The sequence below is a fragment of the Sceloporus undulatus genome, chromosome 3 (assembly GCF_019175285.1).
Source record: "Sceloporus undulatus isolate JIND9_A2432 ecotype Alabama chromosome 3, SceUnd_v1.1, whole genome shotgun sequence".
Taxonomy (NCBI): domain Eukaryota; kingdom Metazoa; phylum Chordata; class Lepidosauria; order Squamata; family Phrynosomatidae; genus Sceloporus; species Sceloporus undulatus.
The window spans coordinates 191,120,791-191,131,536 of NC_056524.1; positions in this window are offsets into that span (position 1 = coordinate 191,120,791).

Genomic DNA, 10,746 nt, shown 5'->3' on the forward strand with positions numbered 1-10,746 from the left:
ACATTCGTAACTATCTAGTAGGATTTTGGCCAAGAATGGGGGGCAGGGAATTAGGGAAGAGGGCCCTGAAAATAGAGAGGGGATGTGGAATTGGACACAACTATTTTAATTGACATAATTCATGTGATGACTAAATGGGAGGAGGGAAGGACATTAGTTGGACAAAAAAAAATCTTTACAAAAGTTGAACACAAAGGGAACAAAAGGAAATGAAAAGATAAATACCTTGAAAGACAATGTGAATGGAAAGGTGTTTGTATCTTTTTGAAAAAATTGGTAATACTGCAACAAATACCAAACCACCATACCTATTTGCTTCATGTGGAAAAGCCCTTACTCAGGTTTTCTGTTGTAAATAATATACATAGAATATTCAGAATTCCTAACTATATTATATGCTACTGTAAGAAGGACAGCTTTTACATCTTTTGGACCTTTCTCTTCCAAAACATTTCTCCTTGTTCTTGGCTTTCACCCATTTACCTGATAAGGGAAACCCATGGTACAATTGGTATTGGTGTTAACAGATGAACTTTGTATTAGTGTTAACAGCTGTTAACTACTGAGAAGTATCCATTTAAAAAACCCTATTGATTATACAAGCTAAAGTGGTGGGTATCATGTGGATCATCAGTGATCTGCACTGACATTAATTTAACATACAGGCCACCAGGCACAGCTGCTAATATTTTACTGAAATTAATTGAGGCTGCACAGCAGTAGTGCTTGGTGGCAGGTATGCTGCACTCTCAGGCTGCAAGTAATATTACCTTTCCCACTCAAGTGCAGTCATCCTCACTCATTTATATCACTGGGATGTAGTTTCTTGCCTTTGATTGTCTTGAAGGGTTGTTTTTTTAAATGTGCGGTATCTTATTACAAGAAAGTCAGTGAATTTCCATTTGATCCCCTTCAAAGCACTTGTCATCATGAGAGGCTGAAGGAGCTTCCAAGTTTATGTGAGACTGTTGCCTGTAGGGAGCTATATCAGAGATGCACTAAGAAGCATCTTCCTGTTTGTGAAGTACTTTTGGGGCCTGGATTGGCCTCTACTTCCCACACTGGATGTTAGGCTATCCTGGATAGGAAGTATTATAAAAGAGTTCCTGTTTCGATTAAGATGTTGCCTGTGCAATAAGACCAGAGCAAGTAATTCTGCTGCCCAAAGCAAAGGACAAGCTTGTGATTATTTCCCTTATTTCATGTTCAGAAACTGACTATAGGTCACAGCTGGTGGCGCCTATGTGGGGTAGTGAATCTGCTCTGGATTTTCATCCGAACTTTAAAGGAAATGCCCATTTGGAAGTGAGGTTCAGGATCTTGGATAGCGCCTTTAAAGTTCAGACCTAAACTAAAACTGAAATGGAAACCATTAATACTGACTACCTTCCAGTTGTTTGGAAGTGGCAGTTTCTGTCACACCTGATGGCAGCAGGATAATTTAGGGGCTCAGGGCCAGCTATGTGGCACATGCAGCTTGGTTCTCTGAGAAAAGGGAATGGTTAGGAAATTCAAAAGTAACAGCCAGGGGACTGTCCATACAGCCCCAGACACCTGCCACCTGAGACAATTGCCTCAATGTGCTTAATGGGCACACCGGCCCTGGGGAGCAACATAGTATTCCTGGTTGTGATGGGATTTTGAATGCTCTTCCATTCTGATTCTCTGACTTCCAGATATTCCTCTGACAGCTGCTTATGGCACAGCCCTCAAGTGCTTACCATCCCTTGTTGTTCTTGTTGTTGTTGTTGTGTGCCTGCAAGTTATTTCGAACTTATGGAGACCTTAAGGCATGGGGTGTTCTGGGGCTGAGAGTGTGTGACTTGCCAAAGGTTACCCAGTGGCTTTCCCTGGCCAAGTGGGAAACTGTACCCTGATTTCCAGAGTTGTAATCCAATGTGCAAAACACTACACCACATTGGCTCTTGTCCTTGTCTTCATTCTATCCTTAGCAGGAGTCAAACATGGCTTATTATTACCAAATGAAGATCTGAGGATGAGAAATAAGCACAAGGTGTGTCTCTCAAGGAGTCAAAAGAATTCAGGTCTCTCAAAAGCAAATTACCAACTGATTTTTTTAAATCAGAGATTATTTAAATGACCAATGGGGAAAACATATCCATATTTGAAATCTGGCAGAGCCTTTCATTGTCTAAATATGGAGTTACTCGGGCCAGTTTTAATTTTCTTTCATGTATAGAAATATTTTTGTAACTTTCCTGCCCTATTTTAAGGTAACAAACACAAACAGAATAAAACACCACAGACTCTATCATCCTATCATCAGCAATTACTCAGACCTACGTCGATTGCCATTACTTAGTGCTGATTCAGACTTTATGAATTAGCTCTGATATGCACAAAATATTGCTGACATGAGTAATCTATTAATACAAGACAAGCAATTTCTATGCATGGAAGAAGCAGAAATCCCTTTTTACAGAAGCTGCTGCTGCACATTATCCATGAACAGGCTTTGTGGACATTACACTGCTCTTTGATTTAGCCTAGTTATTTAACTAAGGCTACTTCTGCACTGCAGAAATTATGCAGTTTGCCACCTCTTTAACTACCATAGCTCAATGCTATGGAATTTTGGGATTTGTAGTTTTGTGAGCTATTTCTGATGGCAGCACAAACTACAAATGCCAGCATTCCATAACACTGAGTGATGGCAGTTAAAGCAGTGTCAAACTGTATTCTTTCTGCAGTGCAGATTAGACCTCAGTCAAATGAGTCAGAAAAACATACTATCTGACTCTATGTATGAAAATATATTGTTTTAAAAGTATTGTTTTTTGTTATTTTTCTTGTTATTTATCTGTGTTTGTAATAAAACTTAATTTAAAAAAGAAAGGAAAACATACTGTCAACCTTCATGGACTATTGCAATCATACATATGAATTTCGTGCCCGCTCAGAAAATTAGGAATCCTCTAATACTGCTTGCTTCATTTAGGGGTATATTGCTTCCACCTTCCTGCTTAATTCTTTTTTGACCACCATGGTCCCACCATCCATAACATCAATGTTTTGGTCTTTAGCTTCAATGATATGTATGTGCATATATACATGTTATTTTCTATATTTTTTGTTGTTGCTGTTGGGTGCTTTCAAATCATTTCCAAATTATGGCAACCCTAAGGTGACCCTATCACAGGGTTTTCTGGGTCTGAGAGTGTGTGACTTACCCAAGGTCAGCCAGTGGGTTTCCATGGCTGAGCAGGGATTTGAACCCTAGTCTCTGAGGTTATGGTCTAATGCTCAAACTATTACACTATGCTGGCTCTTTCTGTATATTTTAATGTTCTTTTATTTTATTACTTTATCCATTACATTTTCCATTTAGGATCTTTTGCATCCATTTTGATTTCCATTTAGAGGACTCGTGAGAGCACTGCAAGCATTACAGAAAAGGTACACCCTCTCTTCTACTGATGATAACATTTGTGTGTATTGACCAAATAGCATGACATTTACAGGTATTGCCCTACTTCCTCAGGGCATCACACCTGCCAAGGTTCAAGCAGATTGTACAAAATTAATTTACAGAATGAAAACTAATGTAAAAAACAAAAGGAGCCACATTAATTTTTTTAAAAAATGAAAATAACATGTAAAATGCATTTGTTTGATTTCCAAGTCATTTTTGATGGTGTTGTTAAGGCATCTATTACCCAGGGCTCTGTATGACATTGACGGCTTTTATGGTTTCTGAAAGTTCAGAATAACAGGTTTGCAATAAAGACTGTGATTCTTGTAGACATTGAAAATCATTGTAAGACATTGTGACTTCACAATTGGATTCACATTCACAACTCTGAATATATTTTCAAACACAAAAGGTAAATTTGGTTTCCAAATCCTTTGTTGTAAAGCAATTACTTGAGAAACAGCAGTCTGAAATACAAACTTTAAAAATCCATTGTATTGTATTCAGTGTAGAGCTAGTGCAAGAATATGTGCCCAAAGATAATACCTTGTGCCCTTGCTCTTTACTCCTTTTCCCTCTTGAAAAGTCTTTCTGAAGGCAGGGGGTTCATGGGAAAGGCCTGAGATTTGGAGACAGATTCACCAGGGTTAAATGGGCAGAAATGTCTTGCAAGAACGACAACAGGGAGGAGTGAACAGAGCAAGGAAAATTTACTATTTGAACTACAACTCCCAGAATCCCCATTCAGCATGACCAATACCTGAGGGGGATATGTCCTGACTACCAGTGGAGAGGGCACCCACAATCCTGGATCTTGGTTTACTGGTTTCCACTACTTTACAGTCTGAATATACATATGTTCCACATTTCTTCAGGTCCATCTACATTCTTTCTTTCTTGTGTAGCTCAAAAATAGTGTTATATATTGATATATGGATTTATGCACATAGGTTTGTTCTGTCAAACTGTCTAAATTTGTAGCCAAGTGCTCGCTTCTTCTCAGTGTTTGAAGAAATCACATATTAATTTATTTGAATATTCACTGATTTGATTAATATGTTCTCTCTAGGAATCTCTAGGTCCTCCAGCGTAACTCTAAAGTCAACATTCATCAGAAGCTGTGCTGGAGACACTACCGTCACTAGGGGTGTGTGGATAGTGCAGACCACACTAGGTGACACCACAGAAGGGAGGTGACACCTGGTGAGTGCCCTCCACCTCCCTGTCACACGGGAGGGAGAGGGCCCGGCAACTCCCCTGTCCCTGCCCCGCACAACTTTATTTTAAAGCCACGCTGGACAGGGAGGGAGAGGGCCCGGCACCCCCTGTCCCTGCCCCACTTCAGAGTAAAGCCACACAGGGCAGGGAGTTGAGAGCGGGCCTGTTTGGCTCCATTGCAAAGAACCACCCCCAAAGTCCAGGCCCCCACACCAGGTGACATCCTGGTGTGGTCTGCTGCTGACTGGAGGACTTAGAGATATGTACAGAGAACACTTCTTGAGGCATTTGTAGGTCCTTGAGTGCAGTTCTATCATCAGCTTCTAGCAAATGTTGACCATAGAGTTGTGCTGGAAGACCTAAAGATTCCCAGAGAATTGTTCTCTTGGGTAAAAAAAAAGTGGTTTTTTTTAAATTTGTGGTTTTCCCACTTCAATGGGAGTCTTGTACCCCTAATCCCAGCGAACTTGGAGGGTCCACTGTATTCAGCTTTGGTGAGACCTTACCTGGACTACTGTGTTCAGTTCTAGGCACCACAATTTTAGAAAGTTATTGACCCAATGGAGTCCAACCTCTATGAGTAACAGATTTAAGATATATTTAGCTTGGAGAAGGGATGATCAAGAAGTGACATGATAGCCATCTTTAAATATTCATAGGAATGTCATATAAAAGATGAAACAAGTTTGTCTGCTCTGCTTTTCCAGAGATTAGAATACAAACCAAAGGATTCAAATCACAAGAAAAAAAAATTGCCATGTAAACATAATGAAGAACTTCCCAAAAGTAATAGTTGTTCAACAGTGAAACAGACTGCCTTGGATGGTAGTGGATGCTCCTTTTTTGATCTTTAAACAAAGGTTGGATGGTTATCTTTCATGAGTGATATGATTTTTTATTCTTGCATGATGAGAAATTGGACAAGGTGGCTACTGTGGCCCCTTCCAACTGTACCATTCTATTATATACAGCAGCAGTCACTTGGGTAGAAGATTATGTTTTATTGAATTTAATGGAAGAAAATGCTGTTCAAACAAAAAATCAAGCAGAAAGAAATGTATTTTAAACCAAGGGTAAAACAAAGCAATTTTGAAACCCAGTAGTAAAGTCCAGGACAAGCCTTATTGAAGCTACATTATAAAAGCAAACCAGAACACCCTCTGAAATGTCAGCAAATCAAATAAGATAAACTTTGCTGTCTGATGGCTAGAATCAAAGGCTTTTCTTTGGGCTTTGTAGAAAAAGACTTAGTTGGTCACTATTAAAGCATGCAAATCTTTTGCAAAGTATAATTGAAATGAATGAAAATACTCTTTACTATAATTTGCTTTCCTATAATTTCCTCAGGTGATGAATACAAAGATGTCATAGTCAGGGGAAAATTTGACCCACAATGATAGCTAATTATTCTTCAAGTGAAAATAAGAATTATCATATAAAAGGTTTTTTAAAATAAGCTGTGTGAAACTTTGATGATCTGGAATAGATTTCTAGTGTCACAACAGTCCTAATGATGGCTTAATATGTTAGAGAATGTTTCAAACAGCAAATATCTCACCATAAGCCTTAAATCATAGCACTGTAATTGCATAGTGTCAGTGAGCTCCTTGATATAAATCCAGGTGCAAATTCTTTCTCCATATCTAGTCAGGCAGCAACATCACAGGGCTTAATAACATCACCCACAACATTAGAAAGGCTTTCACTTGTTTATCCTCTGGTGTGATATATGCACAGAGACTGTTATGATTATGTGAAGTTGAAGGCTTTCACAGCTGGCATCCCTAGGTTTGCGTTGGTGGGTGGGTGGGTGTGGGTGTTGGGCTACATGGCCATGTTCTGGAAGTGTTTATTCCTGACATTTCACCAGCATCTGTGCACAGATGCTAGCAAAACATCAGAAATAAACCCTTCCAGAACATGGTCACATAGCCTGAAAAACCCACAAAAACTATCATGATTATGTTTTTGCATACATAAACATTGTTTGCTTGGGAAGTCTGCCACATGCCTGTAAATTTATATTTTCCCTTCATCTCCCATTTCTTCCTCTTCCTCCTCCTCTGCTTCTCATCTTCTTCTTCAACTTCTTACTTACAATTTGCAAAGAAGACAATTCCTTTTGGTGTTTCTGTTCAAAAGTAGGTACTTCTTATATGCCATCCTGTTGGCTTTGATTTATGGTAACCTTGTGAATGAGAGACCTCCATTAGCCCTGGCCATCAACAGGTCTGCTCAGTTCCTGCAGACTAAGGACTGTGGTGCCCTTTATTGAGTTGATGTATTTCTAATGTGCTCATCCTCTTTTACTGCTGCCTTTCACTTTACCAAGCATTATCATCTTTTCCAATGTCATCTCATGATATTTCCAAAGTTATAGTTTTCTCAGCAGACTTCCTTCCTTTCTCACATCCTTCACTGGGAGGCAAAATTCCTTTCATGCATATGGATTCCATATTCCAACTGCCATGGAGATAACCACAACATTACTACTCAAAACCAGTTTAATGCAGCTCAAAATCTGCAAAGGGGAATCAATGTAGTAATAAAATTTCATTTCCCCAGTAGATGGAGCTGCTGTAAACGATTGGTGGTCCTGGACAGAAAAGATAAGGCTTATCTTTGCTTATGTTTTGAAACACTAATTCTTCTTTGGAAAAAGATCTCCCCCCTCCTTTTTTTTATAAAGCCAATGCATATAGAGATTTAGCATTATTATTATTATTATTATTATTATTATTTGACTAATTTTTCCCCTGTTCACTAATTTTCTGGAAAATATATAGGCAAAAGCAAGCCTTACCAATGAGAAAAAAGTTTCCATAAATTGCCTCTCTGGGACAGAGGTCTGAAGCAGAATTATAACTACTATAGATCTACAATGTGTTGTGAGGTACTATCTTTGGATCCATGTGTTAAGACAGAAATTCCAAAGTAAAAGAAGTAATGGGATCATTACCAATTCCTTCTCCAGACCTCCAGTTACTAGACCACATAAGAGTACCATGGATAAAGTGGGTATGATCCAAAGAAGGTTCAGTATGTGAAGATTCGACTGAAAGTTGAATGCAGCACCTTTAAGCACATCTATGGTTTGAAGGGCAGATTTTCTTTGTTTTGCTTTTTAAAAAAAACTCTTAAGAGTTTTGGTATTGTATTGCTAAAGTACCATTTCACTATTGCACTATAGCATTACAACTCTAAAAAAATTAAAATAAAGCAAAATATAGAAAAGGAGAAGAAAAGGATACATTTTTGTTCCACTGTTTTGTGGAATTAAAAAGAAACCTACTTGAAGGTGGGACTAATTTGCTAAAACTATACATGTCTTCTCAGAATTAAGCACCATTAAGGACAAAAGGATTGTGGCCATAGTGCTACATGTTAAAAAAATAAAGTATCTCAGGTCACCAAACCGATATATTCAGCTGATAAACATGTAATCATAATCTGTGTAATCATAGGTGTGGTATGCCTTCAAAAATGATATTAATGCACCCAGTATAACAACCTATAGATTCAGGAAGTAATAGAAATAGTCTTATTTGGATCTGTATCTAAATAAATGGTGTACTGGTTTGAGCATTGGACTACAACTCTGAGTCCAGGCTCTGAATCTCTGCTCAGTCAAGGAATCCCAATGAGCAACCTAGGACAAGACACACTCTGTTAGCAAGAAGAAGGTAATGATAAACCCCCTCTGAACAAATTTTGCCAAGAAAAGCCTATGATAGGGTCACCTTAGGGTCACCAAAAGTCCAAAATGACTTGAAGGCACACAACAGCAACAATCCTCTTCATTAGTCCCAGCTAGAGTAGACCCATTAAATCAATTGTTGAACAGTGAGTCAACACATACATCACATAGTTCTGTGCATCTACTGTTGCTGGAGTGAATAAATGTTGGATAAATATAGCTGATGGCAACTGTTATTATTAAAATCCCAGAAACACACATGTAGATTAATATGTTTAGTTTCAATTTCCAACTATTTATCTTACTGTTCTAATAAGTGGTACAGTTTACTACAGGTTGCACATAGAAAGTATGAGAAGTACTGTGATATTCAGATTTAATATTCAGTTGTGATAAATACATCCATTCAAGATGCTTGTTTTTCTTTATCAAGTGTCCTTTAGTCAATGGAGAAGTTATTAATACTATTTTGTACTTACATGTGATATTCTCTTGAGACTCTCGGTTGTACATTGAATGGATGATAACTGTTACAGAGGCCACCCAAGTGAAAATGTGAAGATCAGAACACTTTCTGTACAGTAAATTTTCATTGCAGCTTTTACATATGAGTACCATCAATACTCATCAGGTATTTATGCACCATGCAGTAGAGGTGTTCCTAAAGGTTGTCTTGAGAAAACTGTACTACTGATGATAAAGTAGGGGTGGGGGGAAACAAACCAAATCTTTAGATACTGACCTGGCTCTTCAGAGCTAGCAAGTATAGTCAGAAAGCACTGTCTAACTCTTAGAACAAAACACAATCTGTATTACTAATAAACACAGGTGGGGATTCAGAAATGAACCTCATTCCAAATCAACCCACAGCTTCAATGATGAAAATTTAATACACAATGAATGGGATATTCTCTAGTATAAATGGTGTGGCTAAGCTCTCCTTCCATTAAGAGTCAATGAAACTGACATAGGCAACAATGAATTATTACCAGAAATAAAAGCCTTAGAGAATTTATGGATATTCAGGTTAAATGGAATCAAGATTATTGTTACATAATCAGTGCCATCTGGTGACTTCCATATCAATGGTACAATGCATCCGCTCTGGGCTTTAATCCTAACTTTAAAGGGACTATCTAAGGTGATGGTTGTGTGCCTTCAAGTCATCTTTTATTTATGGTGAACCTATGGTGAACTTATCACAGGGGTTCTTTTTTGCAAGTTTTTTTTAGAAACTGCCATCTTCTAAGGCTGAGAGAGTGTGACTTGCTGAAGGTCACCCAGTGGATTTCCATGGCCAAGCAGGCATGTGAACCGTGGTCTCCTAGAATCCTAGTCCAATACTCAAACCACTAAACCATGCTGGCTCTATGATGTTCTCCAGCACTCCAAGGTGCTGAAATATTTTGGATATAGGGATCTGTGCCTTGTAACACACTTTTAAAGTTCACACTAAAATCCAGAGAGGATTTATTGCCCCTCTGACATGGGAGTTACAATTGTCATTGCATATATCTGCTTTATGAGCTACTCATGGCTGTTTCAGGGACTGTACATTCAAGTACAATACAAAATAGTTTGCTGACTGGTTGAGTTTATTTATTCAGAATCCATTAGTAGGAATCAGCTAAACATATTCTGGTTTCTGGTGTTCCATGCTTCCAGTGAACAATACAGTACTCTTTCTTGTGGCTAAAATACTTTTTCAATACTATAATGTGCTTAGATCAGTGTGCAGAGAAATATAGCTGTTTCAGCCATTACAACTTGAAAGGCGCTGACTACACATGACTGTTTCTACTGAGGTTTCTGCTTTTACATAGGCCATTGAGTAAGTGTGACCATGCAGATATCTTCTTGTTTGTAGCAAGCAGCAATGTGGAGATGAAAGGTAATACCATTGCCCCCTTGTGCTACCTGATGAGGATTATAGTTCATGGGAAAGATCCCAGGTTCAGCCCTTGCGATTTCCAGATAGGGTTGAGAAAGGCTCCTTTTTTAGCCCTGGGAGAGCCATAGCCAATCAGTATAGTCAGTAGTACTGAGTTAGCTGGACTAAGGGTCTCTTGGGATCTAAGGCAGCTTCCTATTTTGCACTGGTTGCTTTATCAGGTAACCAGATGCTTATAGACAACTGACATTACACAAAGGGTTTGCATTGTCCACTACTGAATTTGCAGGCAACACTTGTAGAATAAATAATCCAGCCAGTACCTGCTAGTTATAGCAGAGTGCCATTCTAATGCAAAATAAAGATGTGCTCCTAAGTTCCTTCATGTTATTTAGTTTACCCTTTTCCTTCATCAGAATGAATTTTTCATTAAGAGAAAAGAAAAGATGGCTGGGGACAGGGGGAGGCTTATGCAGAACTATTACTTATCAACCAAGTAAATTTATT